The sequence below is a fragment of the Callithrix jacchus genome, chromosome 11 (assembly GCF_049354715.1).
Source record: "Callithrix jacchus isolate 240 chromosome 11, calJac240_pri, whole genome shotgun sequence".
Taxonomy (NCBI): Eukaryota; Metazoa; Chordata; class Mammalia; order Primates; family Cebidae; genus Callithrix; species Callithrix jacchus.
Window position 1 is genome coordinate 111,182,130 of NC_133512.1, and position 20,810 is coordinate 111,202,939.

Consider the following 20,810-nt stretch of genomic DNA (forward strand, 5'->3'; position numbering starts at 1 on the left):
TCCATCTTTAACAAAACGCTTAAAAATTAAAAAAAAAAAAAAAAAAAAGAAAGAAAGAAAGGATCAGAGGAAAGGAGCATCAAGAGTTGAAGTCACAGGGAAAAATCAAAACAATGACTATGTCACTCTAGAAGCTTCAGCTCCCAGAGCAGTGCCTGGCATCTATACATTTATTGAGTTCAACTCAATAAATGTTTGTTGAATGGTAAGTCTCTTTGAACAATTTCTCACTACAGCCATGAGCAACCTGCAGTCACAGAGACAGTGTGTCCAGAGATAATAATATCTACTGGAAAGGGGATGGCAAGGTGAATGGTTGTGTTCTGGTTACAGCTCTGTCACAACTAGATGTATAATTTTAGGGAAGTTATCTCAATGCTCTGGATATATAATTTCTCAGCTGAAAAATGAAAGGTTTATACTGTAACAGTAAGATTTCTTCATATGCAAATGCTACAATTTCTACAACAAGCATTAATATAATAACAACAGTTACTATAGAACGGTGTCCTGCCCTTAGCCCAGAGTCAGTTTCTGCCTTCTTCCCTCACACTGTATATGGTTGTGATTTCCAACTTTATACTTCTACTAGCTCTGACCCTATCTCACTTCCTCCAACCACAGGCCCAGCCAGTGTAGAACCATCAATAACATCAGGGGCTGGCCTGCTTAGGGACATATTAAAAACACTCTCCCTCAACTTTCATTCCCAAAGACCTTGTACCCATTTCTTTCTCCCTTTTTTTATTCTTTCTTCTTTTTTTCTTTCTTTTCTTTTTTTTTCAGTCTGGAAATGACCCTGCTGGTATATACAAAAGCCAATTTGTTTGGCACAGTCCTAATGAATTCAAGAGTACCAGGAAGGTTTAGCATCTTTCTGTTCCATGAGCAGGTACTGAACTTTAATCATGGCTTAGCCTAGCTATCTTTGGGCTATCAGTCAGTCCTCATGCAAAGTCTATCCTGGAAAAACATTCCCAAGAGTATTCCCCATTGTGGCAGTGAGTCCTAACAGACACACAATAAAAGGAAGCAGCTTTCTCCTTTCTCTTTTCTCTTTCACTTAACTCTGGCATCAAAACGGGAGGTTTCTCACAAACAGACTGAAAATAAATATATTATCTATGATTTATAAGGCCAAATTCAAGACAAGAAAACATTTATTTAAGCAAGTTCTTGAATATTCAGCCTTAAATAAAAGATAGAAAACCTCCTGAATATTTTACTACAAGGCCCCCTAAGGATCTCGAAATACACGAATATACACAAATCATGTTCGGGAATCCTTACAGAAATGTATTAACCTCTTCCATTCTGACCTGTTCCTGAGATATGTCCAAGCTAATTCATTAGTAAAATACCATTTTAAATAAAGGATGCCTTTAATGCAAACTGGAGACGCAGAGCTGAAATCTGCCCTTCTGCCCCATTTTCACTGATCAGTCAGTAACCATTATAAACACTGAATGAATTACACAGCTTCCTGAGGGAGAAAATATAGGCAAGGAAAACAAGCTTTTACTCTATGGACATGACTTTTTAAAATAAATTTCAGAAGAAAAGGCTTTAATTTTAAAGTCAGCTGAAAAGTTAAATTAGTGGCATAGCATAATAACTCAAGTCTAATTTATCAACACAGAATTTAAGTATGCAAATTTCAAGAGGTATGAGTCAGTAAGGTTGACTTTCTCCTAAATTAGTAATCAACTAGTTCTTCCAGATGTGAAATTGACTGAAGTCAACTTGTTCAAGAAAATATCATAGTAGATAATCAAATAACAATTATTTTAGCAGCTTCAAGTCTCTTGGGTTCCGTATTCTGCCTGATCAGAAAACTAACCTACCTCTTTTCTCTACGAAAGGTTGAGGCTGAACCTTTTTATGATGCAATGTCTCCTCAAGCAGATAAGAATTCAAATCAACCATCCAAATATCCTGGGACTCTTACCTGGAGAAAAACAAAAGTAAGATTTTTGAAATAAATTAGCTTTGATTTTATAAAATGATTTCCTTCAGATCCTAATTCTATTTTAAGGGGCTTCATGTTTGAGAGAATTACATAAATTTCATCTCATTAGACAATGTAGGATATTTTACATCAAACAACAGTATATTTATTAAATCTTGCATAATAAGTCAAAATAATGATGATAAAATTAAAATCAACTTATAGATTAAACCTCTGGGAGAGAAGTCCCTAAAGTAAGAACATCAAACTAATATTCAGAATCTACATATTTTACAGAGCATATGCCAGCAGAAACATCCATTATTTTCCTGTTTCTAGTCGTAGCTTACAGTTGAGTTTCTTGCAATAGAGTGAAAAGAGAAGGTCATAGCATCTTAAACACAGTATTGAGCCAAATCTAAAATGACCTCAAATTGATGGCAAATGGAAATACAATTAATTTCATCAGATAGCTATATTTTTTCCTAAAAACAATCTGAAATATGGCAATAGAAGTGGAATTTTATGTGGGACGATGCTATGTGCTGAAAGAGAGGTCAGGTCAGGATCGGGGAGGAAAAACAAAGGATGCAGTAGGCCAGAAAGCATCCTGGGAATGATAGGTGCTGAGAACCAGGAGCAAAGTGGATACTAAATATCAGCTCTCCTCAATTCTCCTTTGAGGATTTGGAATACTTAAAGTTATAAAACTAGTGATACTTAGTTTTATTTCCTTTTGTTTGGATGTACTATCACTGGTCCAATTTTTCCTCATACAAGAGGGAATGAAGGACACAGCTGGGATAGGATATCTATTACTTTTATCTCCTTTTCAACCCTGCTATGATGGGTCATCATACAGCTTCCTTAGGTGATTAGACCTTGAACTTAGCAAAACTTGCCACAAACAGGCATCTTTTTCCCTCGATCTTATCATTTTCAGAAACTAGAAATGGCCAACACAAGCACAAATGTTTCTCTCAGCACGAAGACGTTAGTAGATTTTAGATTTTTTTCAATCACTAGAAAAGGTGTGCCTACCAACAATTTGCATCAAACAAGATTCAGAATAGGTATGACCTTGGAGAAACTCCTGTCAGGAATAATCCTCACTGTTGATCCTCAACTCTTCCTTCTAAACACCCAGAATCCCATGTGGATTCTCAATTCGATGCTCTTATTGACCCAGGACTAGTTTCTTCTTGAAGAATATGCTTGGCTCAGTTTGGGTTGGGTCACGGTCTACCCCTAGATATATCGGAAGCAGCCCCAGATAGTGTATAAACAGGTACCCATATGCATTTCTCAGAAAAGGAGGAGTTGTTGTAAGCTAGGGATGATCAGATGATCAGACAGTAGGTATCTGCCTTAGTCCTGGAGATGTTGTGGTGCCCCTACCTATTTTGGTCCTGCTAACATCCCCTACAGCCTCTATGATATTCCTACAGTAGTTCTACTATCTCAGCACTGCACTGCTGGCTGTGAAATGACAAGCCAGAAAACCCACACATGGCTGTAGTTTCTTTATCAACAAGAGACTGTCAATCCATTAATGAGAAAACATTTCATTAAAAATAATCCTTTATATATACAGAGCACTTGACAGCCCACAAATCACTTTCATAGCGTGTATGTCAGAATCCTCACAACCACCTTAGGACACAGAAAATTTAACTTTTATCTCCATTGTAAAAACAAACAAACTCAAGAAAGCTATGTGACTTGGTTGCAATTGTAGAATTAATATGTAATAAAGACAGAACTTGAACCCAGGACTCCAGACTCCAAGGTTGAACATGCTTTCCAAGGTGCCACGGGGCCTTTCACTTCAGCAATGAAAAAAAGACTCAATCTGGAAGCCCAGCACACACCACCTAGGATGCTTACAGACCACACATAACAAAACACTGCAAATCAATGGGGGATCAATAAGGCCAGAATCCCACCATTGGCCTACCTTCTAGACTTGGGTTTACTGAAAGATAACCTTCGGCTTAGCAGACTCCTCAGCATTCAAAGTGGTATGTCAGAAGCCACACAACAAGGCCTAAAATAGCAAATCTCTAACCCACGGCTTATTAGAATCCTTTATCAAGTATTATTAAAATACTGATTCCCAGACCTAGACCTACTAATTCAGAGTCTCTAGATATACAGCCTGGCAATATGGACTTTTTAAAAAGCTCTAAAGGAGCTATTGATCAAACCTAAGGTTGTGACCTACTTTTCTTAAATGCAATCAACTCTGCATCTCAATTATACTCCTAAACCAACTATCAATTAAAGGGAGGGGAGAGTCAAGGCTTACTGGATATGGCAATAATAGGCTTAATGTTGTAACAAACAATTTTCAGTCTCCATAGCCAGAGTTCTTCCTGCTTCTAAGAACTATAATTATTCCCCCTCTTGGAAAAGTCACATTAAGAGGGAGTCATTCTCCTCTACCTTCTGCTATGCTTATGACTGAGGCAGTGCTCATTAAAAGACAAGTAAACAATTTTCCTGGCTTAGAAACTACCTGAAATAGTAACAATAAGAATTTCTGCATATGCAAGGAGGCAGAGTTGCTTTAAAGACCCAGGTGAAGCACAGCAACTTGGGTTATTCAGCTGGGGGCAGTGACTGGGGGGTGGACAGTGGACAGCTGTGTCCAGATCCAGAAGTAGCCTTGGGGAACATATTTCTATCAGCAAATACTTTAAGCTATCTGCATATGTAACAAACCAAAACGGGGTGGGGGGAAGAACCCCTGTAACTAGCACTAACCTTCAAGTAATCCCTATAAACATACATTAATCCGACTTTTCAGCTACTTACAGACATCGTCAAAGAAAATACACTATTTTGTGTAACTGATCATGATACTCTGTGTTGGCTGCTCTAAATTTTAGGTCTAAATTTAGAGTGTACTCCTAGCAAAATGTTAGAAGCCCTTAAAACATCCATTGGTTCTTTCCGTTTACTAATCTCACTCTGGCTTATTTTTTCGATCTTTTCTTCAATTGTTTGACCTACTTATATTTAATTATATTTTATCTTGTTACATGCTATATATTTTTGTAAGTTGCCCCACAACCTTTTGAGAAGTGAGGAAAAAATGATGAGAAAGAGAAAGAGAAAGGAGATGGGGAGAAAGTGGGATGGCAAGAGTGAGAGAGAGTATTCTACAGAAGGGGTCCCTAACCTCCCAGTCGTGGACCACTACCAGTTCGTGGCCTGTTAGGAACGGGGCCGCCCAGCAGGTGAGCAGCAGTCAAACATTATCACCGGAGCTCTGCCTCCTGTCAGATCAGCAACGGCATTAGATTCTCATCAGAGCAAGAACATCCATGCGAGGGATGTAGGTTGCATGTTCCTTATAAGAATCTAATGCCACTGAAACGATCCCCCCAACCTCATCTGTGGAAAAATTGTCTTCCATGAAACCAATCCCTGGTGCCAAAAAGGTTGGGGACTTCTGTTCTAGAGCAGCTGCAGCCCCCAAATTGTCCAACTTTACTAAACATTTGTATTATTTACTAATTACAGATGCTAGTCTTATAAAGATGGATATCATATTACTTCAAGTATTCGTAACTCATTGCTGTGGTTTTCTAAAACTGTGCTAATCTGTTCTAAGAAATAAGATTAAATATGCTTACTTTTTCAACTTAGAACTGCAAAATAAGTGAAGGGGGTACAATTCATTTATTTCTTTAGCAAAAGCACTTGCCACACATTGTATGTTAGTCTGTCTCCCCGAAAGACATGTGACTCTTGCTCATCACAGTATCCTCGCATAGGGTATTCATTCAAGAAATTTTTGTTGAATTAATGAATATAGCCAAAGCCAAGCCATATTTGGGGATGCAGTCATACCTAAAACTGGTCCTCAGCTCTCTGACATTCACAATCTAACAGAAGGATAAAACATATATACAAATATATACAAATGACTGTTATGTAAGGTAAGGTGTGATAAATACATGAATGGTAGAGAAAGTAAGTGTTATAGAAATCCCAAAATGAAATAGCTTTCTTTCAAGAGAGCACTCAGGGAAGGATTCATGGAAAAGGTGCGTTTCACTAGCTGGAGGCAGCAAAGCACACTCTTTAAGCAGAGAAAACCCCACAGGAGGAAAGGAGAAGTGGGAAAATGCAAATGTGTTCAGGAGACCATTTGACTAAAGAGATGAATTGGAACTGGGATGGAAAATAATGATATTTCCAACATCCATCATTCCCTTCTTGTCGCCCAGGCTGGAGTGCAATGGCACAATCTCGGCTTACTGCAACCTCCGCCTCCTGGGTTCAAGCGATTTTACTGTCCCGGCCTCCTAAGTAGCTGGGATTACAGGGGCCCACCACCACACCCAGCTAATTTTTGTATTTTTAGTAAAGACAGGGTTTCACCATGTTGGCCAGTCTGGTCTCAGGTGATCTGCCCATCTTAGTCTCCCAAAGTGCTGGGATTACAGGCATGAGCCACCCTGCCCAGCCATCCTTCTTTCCCAGTAACAAAAACTCAGATTTAAGCTTGTCCTCTTGCTGCCTCACTAAGAGACAACTTGCCATCCTTTCCAGATGTGAGGTATATCCGTGGAATACTTTATGGTCAGTGGGATGTAATCTGAAGTGTCATGTGAGACTTCCAGCAAGGCACTATAAACAGAAGGGAGCACATTCTTCTCTTCTTCCATTATAAGCCTCATACTCATTAGTATAGACTGAATAAAGCAGTCTTCCTGGACTATGAGAATAAAGCACTTAAGGAGAGTGAGGCCTAGAAGCAGGCTTGCTCCTTGAAGACTTCTTAGAGATACATACAAGTCCTGCTTATTTCCTACCTTGTTTTACAAGAGAAAGAAGTAGTTTCTCTATTGCTCAAGACTCTATCATATTGGGTTTTCATGTTATGGGAAGCCAAACCTAATCCTTACTGATACATTTCGAAAAATACGTAAGCACAGCACACTCAGCAAGAAACAAAAAATATAACCTTCTTCCCTTAAGTTGCTCAATTTTTCCACTCATCACTTTCTTGACTTTCTTAAACCCAGATGACACAGCTCTACCTTTAAGTAATGTTTACCACAAACATAGCTCCTGAGAAATCATCCTCCATAACATCATTGAAAGCAATTTTCCACTATCTGATTCTGGTATAAATCATTCAGATTTTTGCTTTGGTATGCCACAATTATAGCTTGGCAAGGCTGCAGCATGGAATTAATCAAGATGTAGTAACAAGGTCAGCTTCAAAAGACATAATAATTTCAGCAGGAGATGATGTCAAGGACAAGAGAGGATGTGATAATGAACTTAGCCAACAAGGCAAAAAGCTGCCCATCTCTAAGCAGGTGTGAACCCTGGATTAACAGATAATTGTACATCCAGATAAAATGCTTATTTTTATCTGTAAAGCCAAATCTGTAACCTTCTGAGTAAGTGCAGAAGAGAAGATTCTGTAGTCAGAGATCCATGAAATATATTTTTTTAAAAAAGAGAAACACACAGTGGTGGACAAGTCAGTTTGGGTGGTGGTGATAAAGAACATGAGCAAGGAACACATAAGCAAGGAGACGGGCAGTGCCCAGCTGATTAATCATCCAGCCCCCTCCTTCCTGTGGTCCCAGAAGTCATATCAACATTTGCCAGTGACTTTCTTTGAAAGTCCCTTTTGAACATTAGCAATGACAGCAGAGCAGGGGCACATCGCCTCCTCCTCACTGCACTTCCAGTTGAACATTCCACCAACTCAGCCCAGCTGAAACCCAACATTCAACCTCATCATCTTACTGCTTTCTTCTTTCCCTCGTCATTGAAAACATCCCCCCAAAAAACCATGGCTTTATTACAGTTAAAAAGCATTTCGACATCTATCTTTTGATCCTAATAACCACTTAAATGAAGAAGCTGAGTCCCAAATCGTTCCATTTAATTGTCGTTCCTTATTGACTAGTTTTTTGCAAGGCACCATTCAAGGTGCTGGAAGTGCTGGACAAGTTTGCTGATGCAAAAGAAGAAAGAGAGGAAGAAAAAAGAAAGGCATCTGTATGAGCAAGGCAAAAGCCAGGGAGTGCAAAGTACACTCCAGAAAGAGTGGTCTGGTTTGGACAAGTATCAGTTACCTAGAGAAGGAGATCAGGACAGAAGGGTTGGTGGGGTTTATAAGGTGGAGGGCCGGAATGCCAAGGAGAGAAGCTGTTTTTTGACTCAATGTGAAGTGGACGAATGTATCTGTGCGAGCTTATTACAGTCTTCAGAACTGGCTTTAAGAAACTAATCTGATAGCAATGTGTAGGTCGTATGCAAGTGGAAAAGCCCACATCAAGGCAGAGGCTGTAGAAAAAAAATGATGACAAATACAATTTTCTCTCTCCCTCACTCATGTTTCTGCAATTGGTTTTTAGTTTTCTTTTTGTTTTTGTTTTTTGTTGTCGTTGTTTTACAATCAAATATCTTCCTAAGCAGAGGTTTCTCTCACTTGTGGATTTTAATCCTGCAAGGCTCTACTTCCACATGGCTGCCTGTGTGAAGCCTGACTCTGTCTGAGAAGCCCATGTGCATGACACTTAAGGGACTCTGCTCCTCCAGCAGCTGCCCAGCATCACCACAAAACAAATATGTGTGACTGTTGACAGAAAGTAATAACCCTTCCAACAGCTGTCAGATAAATTGCCTATTAGCAGATCCCACACCATAATTCATGTCAGATCATGTAGATTCAGCCCTTATGAATGACTGGGAAAATCTTATCATTAAATAAAGTTCTATACAAAATCCCTAAGCATTTTCTTGTTATTTCCAGTTCATTCCTCCTTCAGGCTCATTCCTGAGTTTTCTGAGAGCTGGCAGAATCAAGGACAAGCAAAAAGTTCATACTCTCTATACACAGTTCCTCTGGGAATGGGCCCCTTGGGTCCTTGGGATCTATATTTTAGAACCACAATTTAAATGCAGATTTTTAACTCCCATGTTGAGCAGCCAAGAAGGAGCTTCTGACTTGATTAAAATACTGATGCATAAATTTTATACTTAACGTTTTTCTTCTATAGCATGAACCTAGCTAAGTGGAGATGTTTTTAAATGAATTTTCAAGTCATGCATGAGGTTTCAAATAAGTTTTTTTTTTCTAGATAAGTTTTTTCTAACCCTTAAAAGAACAGGATTCTAGCACTTTTTAAATAGCATTCAAACAACATCTCTTACTGGCGTATGCCCATAAACTAATGAGACATGTGACCATTTGGTCTTGTGCGGGTGGAGGAAGCAGGACAGCCAGGAGAAAGGAGATGAAATGTGGGATTTGCAGTCAGGTTGCCCAGTGTTCCGCAATTTGGAGTTGGGAATATATCTTATTTCATTATTTACAAAAGTCAGGCTGGTTGCTGTGATGAAATGAGCTAGCAACTAGACATCACCTGAAACACACAAATCACACAACAGACATCAATACCTCACTCCTGCACTGAGTGCATCTTGTTGTGCCATCTAGTTAGTGAACCTGTAAAAATCACTCCAACAATCTGGTCCTCCATTTCCTTGCTTGTAAAAATGAGAAAGGTTAGATTAGATGATCCCCTGGGTCCTTTCTAGTCCTAAAAAATGATGACTCTCTGATCCTACCTTAAGCATCACAACCCAATAACCAACATGGGAACAAAAACTGTAAATGGTGGGCAAACAGTGACAAGTGGCTCAGCTGTAAGAAAATGCATAGATGGCAAACAGGATAAAAAGTGAAAAGCTTGAGGGATGTGGGAGAAGCAAGACGAATTGAGGCAATTCCATCTTTTCTTCTAGCTACACATAGGCTCTCACTTCAAGGAAAAGAAATTCAACAAGATGGGAATTGGGGGGCATGAGAATGGCCTGGTGTGGGGCAGGGGCGGGGAGATAAACAGAAAAGGTCAATGAGAAACTAAAACAGAAGATGTAGTGTATATGACTTAAATACTATATAAGATGCGCCATGTAAAACAAAGGTTTTCGAAGATACCATACTACAGGCAACAGACCCGCTTACCAGCAACCCCAAAAGGACACATTCTTTCATTCTCTTTCTCACTTAAAACCCTTAAAAGTTATAAAAGCAACTTTGGGATTTGAGTATAAATAACTCTCTCAAACAAATGCCTGTCTACCTCTATTTTATCTTATTCACAATGACTAGGCAATCTAGTAGACAAACAGGATGAGTGTCATCTGTGTCCCCCAGCAACCAGAAGGAGACAGTTGGTGAAGAGTTTTAAAAATCACAACGCCCATCATGCCACTTCTTGAGTTGGAGGTCTTCCTTCCTTATGCATTCAATTTGCTTGGGAATTCAACAAGAGACAAGCCTCAACCACAGGTAGCATTCAAGCAAAAGACACATGGCATTCTCCAATAAAGTTCATCGAAGACATTCTTGGCATTTTATTACCGATATACCCAATTAAAAAAAAAAGTTAGTTATACTGAATTCAGATAGAACAATCACACTCATGCCAATTACCCAAAGGAAGCAAGATTCTTAAGAAATACCTCTATAACTTTGTTAGAAATGTAATTTTTAAGGCTTTATTTTAGAAACCAAGCTCACATGGTATTTTGGTTTAAGATCTCAACATGTTGATAACATGCTTTTAACGTTTTCATGGTTAGGGTGAAAGTAATGAGATTGTTATTGTTATTTTTTAAAGGAATTGGCCAATGAATACCTTCAAAATTTCTCAGTTTTAATTTCTAATGTAGTAAATATCAATAGATATAACCCACATAAATAAAAGATCTTAGGGTCTTCAATCTTTAAAAGTGTGAAGGATTCAAAGACAAAAGTTTCAGAACCACTGAACTGAAATGTTATGAATCCCATATAGCCTTGTGGACAGAATTCTTCTCATCTACTCGTTCCCCAGTTTCCCTTCCAAACATACCAGGTCATTGCTAGGCTGGGAACCCAGATTATATCCTCGACTGCTTGACTAAGTCCTAAGTCCTAAGATCTCCTGCTCAGCTTTCCCAACCTCTCTCTTAAATGGCTCAATTCAGTTTCTCATAATAGATGACTTGATAAAGCAACTTTATCACAAGGGCATTGTTATCTAAAAATGGGTATTTTTTCTGACATACATTTTCATTTTAATTTATTTTAGCCTGTTAGTCTTCTCTGCTCTGTTTGTGAGAGCAAAATTAAAATTGGAAATAATTCAAATATTCAATATTTCATGCATTTGTGCAAGTTTTTTGGTTATGAAAATTTGCGCAAGTATCTTTATGTATGAACTTTTTTAAATTTAAGAGGTCATTACATTTTGTCAAACAATCAGAACAACTGTAATTGTCTAGAAATGAATGATATTTTAAAATGTTTTAAATTTTTTAAAGCCCATATGTGTTTTGTTTCTTTGTTAGTGTTGTTTTCCTTATTATAAGAAAAATAATTAATTAAGAAAAAAATCAGAAAGCACAGAAAAACAAAAAGAACATTTATAGTAAATTATCCCAGACTAATCTCATGTTAATTCTTTGGTGGTATCTCCCTTCCATAGATTCTAAATGCACAAATATATTATTATTTTTTTTTTTTTTGAGACGGAGTTTTGCTCTTGTTGCCCAGGCTGGAGTGCAATGGCGTGATCTCGGCTCACCCGCAACCTCTGCCTCCTGGGTTCACGCAATTCTCCTGCCTCAGCCTCCCGAGTAGCTGGGATTACAGGCACGCGCCATCATGCCCAGCTAATTTTTTGTATTTTTAGTAGAGACGGGGTTTCACCATCTTGACCAGGATGGTCTTGATCTCTTGACCTCGTGATCCACCTGCCTCGGCCTCCCAAAGTGCTGGGATTACAGGCTTGAGCCACCGTGCCCGGCATATATTATTTTTATATGGACTCATTCCAGGCATGCCACTTTTATCTTTTTCTTTTCCTTAAATAGGGTAGCATAGATATCAGGCTCTTCACCGCGGCTTACAAGCTTCCACATGACCTGCCTTCCTCTCCAACATAATCTCATATCCTCTGCCTTTTGAATATTAATACTTCAGCCACACCTAACCACTTTTTGTTCATCCGTCTTGCCAGTTTTCCTGCCCCAAACCTTTGCACTTATTTGTTACTTTTGCAGAGTAAAACATCCCCCCAGCTCTTTGCAGGCCTGGGTCCTTCTCACCCCGTAGGCCTTGGCTCAAACACCACTTTCTCAGAAATACCTTTCTTGACCACCCAATCTAAAATCATATTTCCCCCAATCTCCCACTTAAAATGCTATTATATTGCCCTCTTTCTTTCTTGTTTATTTATTTGTTTACTTAGTTGTGTCTGTCTTCCCACCAATAGCACAATAAGAATGTTGGCTCCATGAAGGCAGAGACCTTTTTCGCTGCTGGGTCTCTTGTCTCCATAGTGTCCAGCACATAGTAGGCCCTCAATAAATGATTGCAGATGAATGAATGAATGAATCTATCATTTTGTGTAATATGTGTTGCAAAACATCACTTTTAATGATCTCCACTGTGTTCCATCATATAATAAACAGTTTAAAATAGTCATTATAACAGGTTAGACAAGAAAGAAACTGAATAAGTAAAACTGTAAAAGGTAAAAAAATGGAAAATGCAAAACCATGCATAAAAAGTTGCCAAATTCATTCCTATTGATTCATTAAAATTGCCTTACCAATTGGTTGAGTTGCCTAGACTATTTTAAATGAGGCTGCCTTCAACAAGTAGTTTCCAGTACCCCTAAAGCCACTCATTGAAGATATAGATGAAACAAAAGCATAGAATGACAAGCTACTGCTCTTATCACTGGCCTGCACATCCCTCATTAGCAAGTCTTCATTATGGTTCCCCACACCCCACTTCACCAAGGCCACTTGCGTATCTTCCTTGCTCTGCAGACTGTGTGTCTTGTAAAGTTCAACCTTCATAACCAGTCAGTCTTCCCACAGACTTGCTGTGCGGGCCGTCTGTATCCCTTATACAGCATTTTCCATCTACCATTTAATCATTCAGCAACATTTGGTTTGAGCCTCTGTGTTGGCATGACCCAGCCAGGTAACATTCAGTTTTTAACATTCAGTTACCTGGCTGGGTCATGCCAACACAGAGGCTCAAACCAAGACAAGCCAGCTCCAGAATCTGGCCTCCTACCTACTACGCTTCACTGCTCCTGCACCAGAATCCTCTCTTGTTGAAAGGTTGGGCTAGATCTTTAACACAGATCTGGTTCTATGGTTTGTCTCCAAACCAGCTGCAAAGGTCTCTTTTTTCCCCATTAATTCCTTGAAGCTAAGACTTTTCCCTCTTATCTGGCCACTAATCTAAAATATGAGTCCAAGCTGATTTTTTTATTGATTCTGTACCTCACTTGACCTGCAATTAAAGTGCCTACCAGTTCCATTTTTTTCTCAGTTACGCATGACTAACCAAGGCTGTCCTGAAAATGAACAGGAGCTGAAAGAGGGTTGTCTTTTGGTAGAGCTTCCATCCTTCCCTTAGAAGTCACCAGGTGGGCTCTGGAAGGTCCACAGGTCTGTTTGCAATTACGGAAAGTCACAAGAGATTCTCCCCTGGAATCCTCACGTACCACATTCCTGCTGCATTTAATCTTTCTGGTTTTTAACCTGCAGATTCTCCTAAACTTCTTGGTAAACACATAATGATATTTAATTTTAATTCTATGGCTACAGTGGATTTTGCTGATTAGAAAAGGAGGCTTCTTGATGCAGTACCTTAATCCTCTTTAAAAACAGCTCCTGGAGTTCTCTGCAGCTGTAAATTATAAAATCTAAAGCAGGATTAAAAAATACACATACGCTGTGCATAATTATTTAAAAGTGCAACACATCAGGCTTAAACAGTCATGTAAATGCATCTTTGAGATGAATGAGACATTAGTGGTATAAGTTCTGATTACTGGTTACTCTTCTCTGGTTTTAACGTGTGGTGAGAACATAAATCACTCCAAGGGGAAAAATTAACTCATACCTGCCCTGTCTCCTCTTAGATCAGGAGACAGATGTAATAAACACGACTAATCTTTCTGCTTCTGTTACAATAGGTGGCATTCCCCACCTGTCCCATGGCCCCTCTGCTACCTGCTCTTATAGACCATGTCTTTTATTTTGGATACATGCTTAAATTTATAATTTTATTTGGCATCAGACAAATAAAATTCTCTCAGGGCAGGTCTTATTGTTATTCTCATTACAATCATACCCCTAGAATGGGGTGATAACGATACTAGTTTGCCTGGGACTGTCCCAGTTAGGCACTAAAAGTCCTACATTCCAGGCAACCCCTCGGTTGCAAGCAAACTGGGACAATGGCTTCCCTTTCCTAGCACCTAGTTCCATAAACAGCTTTTAAATGAAGGCACAAGCTTAACAAGTGGTATATATCATTCCTAAAAGAAATAACGTTCATGAACAATGGAATAGTGCAGTGGTTAAGAGGATGACTATGGAACTAGAGAGCCAGTGTCCAAATCCAAGCTGTGCCACTTCCCAGTTATGTGATCTTGGATTACTTAATCTCTCTGTGTCTCGGTCCCTCCCTCTGTAAAATGGGAAGTTAATAGTAACAGCCACAAAGGGATGTTTGAAAATCAAGTTAGTTAATATATGTAAATTTATTGAGAATAATACACAACACATTTTGTTAAAATTATGAACACATCTAGCTGGGCACAGTGGCTCATGCCTGTAATTCTAGCACTTTGGGAGGCCAAGGCAGGTGGATCACTTGAGGTCAGGAGTTCAAGAACAAACTGGCCAACATGGTAAAACCCTGTCTCTACTAAAAATACAAAAAAAAAAAAAATTAGCCAGGCATGGGGCAAACACCTATAATTCAGGAGGCTGAGACAGGAGAATCACTTGAACCTGGAAGGCAGAGATCGCAGTAAGCGGAGATCATGACACTGTACTCCAGCCTGGGGGACAAAGTGAGACTCCATCTCAAAAAAAAAAAAAAATGAACACATCTAACATAGCACTTGGCTCCTAGTAGCTGTTAATAGATGACAGATTTTACTCTAGTTAAATTATCATAAACAGGAACAACCCTCTGCCAAATTGTAAACTAAGTGAAATTGTTCTTCATTTTCTCTCATTTCTTTTTTCCAGACTTGTCAAAAACCAGGTCAAATGCCTCCCTCCTGGGTGTTCATATGAGCTCTAGCTAACTCAACTCCCTTCCTCCCTGTAGAACACTCTGCTTTTCCTCTCATAGGGCATCACAGTCTTTGAACTTGGCCCTTCTTTGCTCATCAGCACGTATTTTGCATCCACCGCTGCCTTCACCCTGTTTCAGAACTGAGTTGCTGGTTGCTAATAAATTCATTTGTACAAAAATACCTCCTCCCAACCTGCCCCACCTCCCACCCCAGCGATTTAATTTTCAAAGGGAACTCCCAGTAACCTCATGTCTTTAAATCTCAGGGAACTAATCTCTAATGATTGGGATTTGATACTATGTGGGAGGGAGGAGAGAATTTGGGAACAGGGTCATTTCAATGGCGTTTTGCAAACCACTATGAAGACAACTGCCTGCCATATGGAGAATTCATTTTATTGGATGCTCTCTCCACAAATTCCTACTTTGAGACGCATATTTATCACTGATTAATATGCTCTGATGTTGATTATATTGAAAAGCTGCTAGCAGGCAAAGACATATCTCTTACCCTTGAGTAGAGATGCAAGAAAAACAAGTTCAAAGAGATAGTTTAGAGAGAACGGAAGCTGTCATCCCAGCACTCATTCATTAGGGGGAATTTCTGGAGGACAAAGTCTTCAGAGAGATGACTGAGGGTGAAGCTCCGGACGAGTGCAGAACACGTCCACTTGGACCTTCACTTTTACCTGGGAAGGAAGTCTAGAACTGCTGAGCCACACACGAAATTGTGGTGTGACTAAATATTAATTTGTAATTTATTTCACTGATAATCCTTTTCTCCTTAGCAGCCTGGACTCAGGCATTCAATGCCAGCTAAACCCACTCTGATGACCCTCTTAAGTCTGTTTTTCTATATAATACCCCGCACTTCCAATTTCCCTCTTTCATCAAAACTTGCTCGTCTCATGCCTTATTCCTTCAGCACCTCATTCTAAAGCAAATCTAATGAATGAAGTTGGGCTAAAAGCTGATAGATATTGGTTAGCATGTGACCCCTCTTATTTTTATTCCTTATTGCTGTAAGGTGAAGGCGTATTTCAAGTGTAATAAATTCCAAGCATTTATAATAGGCATATAAAGGAAATATCTCACACCTGTAATGCCAGCACTTTGGGAGGTCAAGGTGGGAGGATCATTTGAGGTCAGGAGTTTGAGGCCAGCCTGTCCAACATGGTGAAACCCCGCTTCTACTAAAAACATAAAATTTAGCCGGGCGTGGTAGTAGACACCTGTAGTCCCAGCTACTCGGGAAGCTGAGATAGGAGGATCACTTAAACCCAGCAGATGAAGGTTGCAGTGAGCCAAGATCGTGCCACTACACTCCAGTCTCACAACCTAGCAAGACTCTATCTAAAAAAAAAAAAAAACAAGTGTGCATATCATACCCTAGAAGCATATACTAGAGTTTTTTTACTGATAAACAAGATAAAATTTAATGTCAATAGTCCTTCTTCCCATGGCAAGATTTTTATAAAACACTGTTTTATTTTATATTTGATCACTACTTAAAAGTAAGTCAACTTTAGCTGGGGATTTTAATTTCACAAAAATGAAGAAATATGTTTAATAGCTAAAGTTGACACTTGGTGACCATCCCCCACCTTCCCAGTACTGTTCCTTATGTAAGAAAATTGATACAAACAATAATATGCCAGAGAACTCCAGAAATAAGACTCCCACTTCCTTCCTTAATAAGCCTGGTCAACACTAACCCAAGAATTTGTCCATACGCTATTGACAACAGAGCTTAATGAAGAAGGACTTTCACAGAAGCTCTAAGTTCAGATTAGCAACAAGAACCTCAACAATAATATTATTGGTTAACACATACCAATTAGTAACCAATAAACTTTAGTCAGAAAATGCCTCTGATATACAACTCAATGACTTGGGTTGTAATATAAGCCCCTAGTCCCTTCATTCAGGTTTCCAGAGGTCTGGAGAACCAAGGCAGGTCGTCAGTTCTGACCTGTGGAGTGAAGTCTTCATAGATAATGTCCTCCGGAGAGCTTTAAATTATTCCCATGAATATTTTAAAAAATATTTTTCTTCCCCAACTGTCACAGAAGCTGAGATTGTATTCATTTCTTTCAGCTGAGGCTGAATTTCTCTAAAATTCTCTGAAAGTTCCCCAGAAGCGGTAACTTATTAACCCAATACCTATCATTAATACTTTTTATTGCTAGCAAGGATGGAAGAAAAGGAAGAGTGCAGTATTCAGATGTAGAGTTTCCATCACCTAAGTGACTAAATGAAGCAGCAAGTATTTTAACTGATGTACTGGAATTTTCCTAATAAAGTAGAATTATATACAAGCATTTTGGACTTGTATATAATTGTATCCTCCCAAAATTTACACATTGAAGTCCCAAACCCTAGTCTCTCAGAAGGTAACTGAATTTGGACATAAGGCAGTCAAAGCGTGATTAAATTAAAATGAGGCTGGTAGATGTGAGGCTTTCATTCAGTATGACTGGTGTCCTTGTAAGAAGAAAGAAACCAGGGACACACGTGCAAAGGAAAGGCCATGTGAAGACGTAGTTGGAAGGCAGCCATCTGCAAACCAAGGAGAAAGCCCAAAGCAGCTGAAATCTTGATCTTGGAAGTTTAACCTCCAAAACTATGAAAAATTTAATTTCAGTTATTTAAGCCACTCAGTCTGTGATAGGATGTCTTGTTATGGCAGCCAGAGATGACTAATACAAGGATCTCACCTAAGTATGAGAAAGGCATTGCATCTGGCTCATTCCTAAGTATAGACACCATGTGTCGGATTCAGCAGAGAATTTCAGTAGCCAGTGGTAAGCCTTCTTCAATAGTCATGGTAATTTCAGTGCTCATGGTAAGCCTTCTCTTTATATATTTGTTGCCAAAATGAAATGATGGAGAGACAAATATGTAAACAAGCTAATAGTATCAACTATATGTAAAGCTGCCTGACTGAAAGATACACAGTGGAAAGCAGGAAGTATATGCTCTTCTCTTGCTGGTTGCTTGCTATCCCTTGTTACTAATGGTACATGATTGACTGCTTTCAGCCAGCTCACTCAGAGCCCAAACATGCCAACTTCTGCCACAAAAAATTTGCTGGCCTTAAACCACCAGATATTTTAGGCGGTAATCATTACTCTCTCTGTTTTTCTGTGTGTGTGCGTGTGTGTGTGTGTGTGTGTGTGTGTGCGCGCGCGCGCATGCATGTGTCCCCTCCCCTAGTGTCCTCCTCTCTGTCCACGTATCTCTTTCTCTGTGTCCCTGTTCTTGTAGCAGAATAATTTTATGGCAATGAAGAAACGGTAACAACCAACCAAAACGAAGAGCCAGATCTTGGAAGGCTGCTACGGCGATCCTTAGAGTGACCAATTCTTACTCCTTTGGTTTGACCACAGCAGCACACATCAAGTCCAACTGCCAGCATCTGAATCTCATTGCTTGAGTGGTGTTTATGACTGCCAAAACCCAGAACACGAATCTATGTGGTGCTAGATAATGAATTCCCTACATGTACACACCACCGCCCTCTAGCTACCTTCAACCAATGACTAGCAGGAGTTGGTGTGCAAATATGCCAGCCCCCTTACCCTTAAGTGATACAGTTCTGCATAGAAGGGCTAAAGGTCAGTTGCCCACATTAGTAACTTGCTAGATAAGTTCTCTTCGTTATCTGCCTTTCTTTCTGATTCATTTTCCTACTCTCCTTTCACATCCCAAATAAACTACCCATACCTGAATCCTTAATTCAAAGTCTATTTTTGGGCAAAGCCAAATTCAGCAGAACAAAACAGACCTGGTTTAGAATCCTGGGTCTACCTCTTACAAGCTTAGGTGACTTAATAATTTCCCTTGGTCTGCATTTTCCTATTTCTAAATGGAAATGGTTAATACCTACTTTGTGAGTTTGAAGGAAATAATAAATAACAAGCCCCTGAACTATGTCTGACATATTGTATATATCTAACAAGTTCAGGTTCTCCCTCTTCAGTTTCACTCTCTATGCAGGAGACTTCAAACCAGTGAAGAGCCATATCATTTAAATTTGCTATATGACAAACCACTCCCAACTGGGTGGCCAAAATCAACTTTATTTAGTTCACAATTCTTAGAGTCAGCAGTTTGGAGTGGGTTCCATTGATGGTTTTTCTGCAGGCCTGAGCTGGGCTCACCTGTGCAAATGTGGGCAATAGACAATCATATGGGTTGTTACACTCTTTGGGGGTCAGCTAACTGTTGCTGGGGTGGCTGGGGTGACTGAACCATGTGTCCTTATACCTAAAAGGCTAACCCAGGCTTCACATGGCTTCACATGGCAGCTCAAGTTTCCAGAAGCAGCAAGAGGGCACAGTTTGTTTTGTGTCATCTTTGCTACTCTCCCTTTGACCAAAGCAAGTCCCATGGCTTAGCTCAGACGTAAGGAATAGAGAAAGATTCTAATTCTTGGTAGGAGGAGCTACCAAGTCACATTGCAAGGGTACGGATATAGAGAGTGTAGAAACATGTGGCCATGTTTGTGTTGTTAGGTGGGTACAATCATTAATTGTGGTTCTGACATTAAAAGTCATTGCAAAAACTGTAAGTACTTTTACACCAACCTAATACTACAGAAAACATGTCTTGCATATATCTGAGGTGCTACTAATGTGGCCAACTGCCATTAACTCCTATACACAGAGCTGTCTTACCTAAGGCTAAGAGGGCTGGCATATTTGCAGGCCAACTTCTGCCAGTCATTGACCAAAGGTAGCAAGATATCTGGGGGCCATCAAAAATTAGTGGTGAGATCCCCTAAGTCTTGATAACTTGCTAGATAGTTGAAGGACAGATTGGCTCTCATAGGACATAAGAAGTCTCCCTTACTACGTTTAGGAGGCAAATTTTAATGTAGTTTTTATCCGTGATGAAAGTTAGGAATTTTTGTTGGAAGATGATAAAGATAAAAGGTTTTAAAAATCTAAAAATACATTTGTTATGCTAAATTGTTCAGATGTGTTATCATTTTTTAACCATATTGATAGTCATATGAGTGACTGAAATGAATGTTTATACTTCTGAATGCAGGTATTCACACAAACACATTCTTCAAGATTCTTGAAGATGCAAGTATAATCAATCCAGGGAACCATTTTAAGCCAAGAAGCCTCTTCCTTTATCAAAGACCAATTAGTTGCAAGCCCAAAGACTATTCTAAGTTGATTATGGATCACAATTACTCATCTTAATTTCAGTAATAATTACCTCTACAAAATTCCTCATAAAAACTCCTTTAGAAAACTCTGCTTTATAAAAACTTTTCTAATAAAGGAAGAAAAATTATAAATAACCTTGGGGGAAAATAGTGCCGTGGATTCCGTAAATTGCAAGTAGCATTTCTGGCTGGTGAACAAAATTTGGTCTGCTCCATAAAGCCCACAGAGGCTTGGGGAATTAGCCATGAGATAGAAATAATTCTTGTGCTGTTGTAATTGCATTTATTTCCTATTAAACTGCCACGTACTTCCGATATTGTGTTAGACTGCATATAATTAGGATAAAAGAATTAAGGCTTGAAATTCTGCCTTCCAGGAAGTTATTATACAGAAGAGGACCTAAGAGAGTGGCAACAGCCCACACCCTTCACCAGCCCCTAGGCAAGAGCAACGATAAGCAGCTCAAACAAGATTCATAAACTTTCTCTAAGACATTCAGTCAGGACTCAGAGCAATGGCTAAGGCACCTTATTCC

The 20,810-nt window shown here is 39.3% G+C and overlaps 1 long non-coding RNA gene across 3 annotated transcripts in view; it reads right to left on the minus strand.

Annotated features, from left to right (window-relative positions):
* The window catches only part of LOC118143774 (uncharacterized), a 258,737-nt gene that overhangs the window by 156,245 nt on the left and 81,682 nt on the right, over nucleotides 1-20,810 (minus strand). For all 3 annotated transcript variants that reach the window (XR_013523782.1, XR_013523783.1, XR_013523781.1), the window contains one exon: nucleotides 1,845-1,948. This is a non-coding gene — a long non-coding RNA (uncharacterized LOC118143774). The remainder of the gene's footprint in view (nucleotides 1-1,844; nucleotides 1,949-20,810) is intronic.